The sequence below is a fragment of the Aplysia californica genome, unplaced genomic scaffold (assembly GCF_000002075.1).
Source record: "Aplysia californica isolate F4 #8 unplaced genomic scaffold, AplCal3.0 scaffold00728, whole genome shotgun sequence".
NCBI classification, from domain to species: domain Eukaryota; kingdom Metazoa; phylum Mollusca; class Gastropoda; order Aplysiida; family Aplysiidae; genus Aplysia; species Aplysia californica.
In genome coordinates this window covers 369472-371055 of record NW_004797998.1, presented here as the reverse complement: position 1 = coordinate 371055, position 1584 = coordinate 369472, and positions in this window count along the sequence as shown.

Genomic DNA, 1584 nt, shown 5'->3' with positions numbered 1-1584 from the left:
CAAGAGAGTAACAAACATAAAAAAGAAGGAGAGATCAGGACGATAGATGTTTGATAGGAAAGAAGGAGCAAACCACATAGATAAATAGATTTATTTATTTATTTGTTTATTCATTTATTTTATTGTGGACGATTCCACCCTCCAATACTTTAATTAGAAATATATAACAACGAGTGAGAATGGATACCGAAACGCAGTAAAGTAAATGTATTCACAAATAAGTGTGGTAACCATTTCCTTTAACTGAATGAGAAAAAGACGAAGGGATTAATTACATATACTTTCTTAAGAGTAAAAAAGATCAACTGTAAGCTCTGGGGAAGTTATGATGAGGCTCCAAACTCCTGCAAGGGGGCTCTCGTGGCCTAGAGGTTAAGGTGTTGGCCTCTTATTCAAAGGTCCCAGGTTCGAATCTGGGTAGCGACCAAAATTTTGTCTTCTCTAAAATTGCCTCCTTTCACCTCCTTTCCTGCTCTCTAGATCTAGCAATGTTCTGTCGTCTGCTTTCGTCTCCTCTTTCTTCCTCCACCCCCTCATCTCACCTCCTTTGCCCCCTCCCTTAGGCTCCTGACTCTTTCTACAGCCTTTCTACTGCTACTCCTTGGGTACTTCTTAATTCTTACAGCTGTCTTTCTGCCACACCCCTGATCTTCTGACAGGAAAGATCTACACATAGCCTTCTCGGATAAGGGCGAAGAATCTCAGAGGCCCGTGTGCAAGTTGTGCACGTTAAAGATCCCTTGGTGGTCTAAAATCGATTGCTTCGGCCGTCACGGGGGCAAAATTCACCATTTCCTACCAACGGAAAAGTTTAATGTGTCCCGCGCGCTCATATGGCCTTATGCAGTTGCGAGCGCCGTAAAACACATACAAAAAAAACAAAAAACAACCTCCTGCAGGTTAGTCTTGGAGTGATCATCTACGACAGCCAACAAGCTGAACTGAAAATCCCACGCTGCTCTCGTGCAGACAAAATTAAATCAAAGAATCCTTTTTTTAAAGGAAATTGAGAAATTGTTATAATAATATAGATACATTTATGTCCCCCCTTTTTCCCCTTCCATGACCGAAAGTGTAGGCCTTCCTTACTGCTTGGTATTTTTGCTGTGGGCTGGAAACTGTAGGAGGATGCGAGACAAAGAAAACTTGTACGTTATACATAAAGAAAGCCTGAAAGATCTCTGGGTATGATTGGAACAGAAGGGAGGCCTATCGGCTCTGTACTCTCACCATTTCATGTTTAAAATTCTGTTAAAATTAAAGGGTTGATGTATTTTTGTCTAAAATTGCAAGAAATTGTGAAAATTGCTAAAATTGCGGGTTTATTGCGGAACTCGACGAAAAACGCGCCGCAAGACCGCGATTTCCTGGGGGACCAGCATGATGAGTTTATGTAGTTTGAGTGGCCATCTTCAAAACAGTGCAAGGGTGATCTGATAAAACGCATTCTTCTTACTTGTTTTGTTTGTCTTCAGCTCATTAATTTGATCAAATTTGGTTTCGTCATGGTAAATGAGATATATCTTCATGGGGAATAGTCAAACAAAAACAACATTGCTATTTGTCTGTTTAATTAGAACCCCC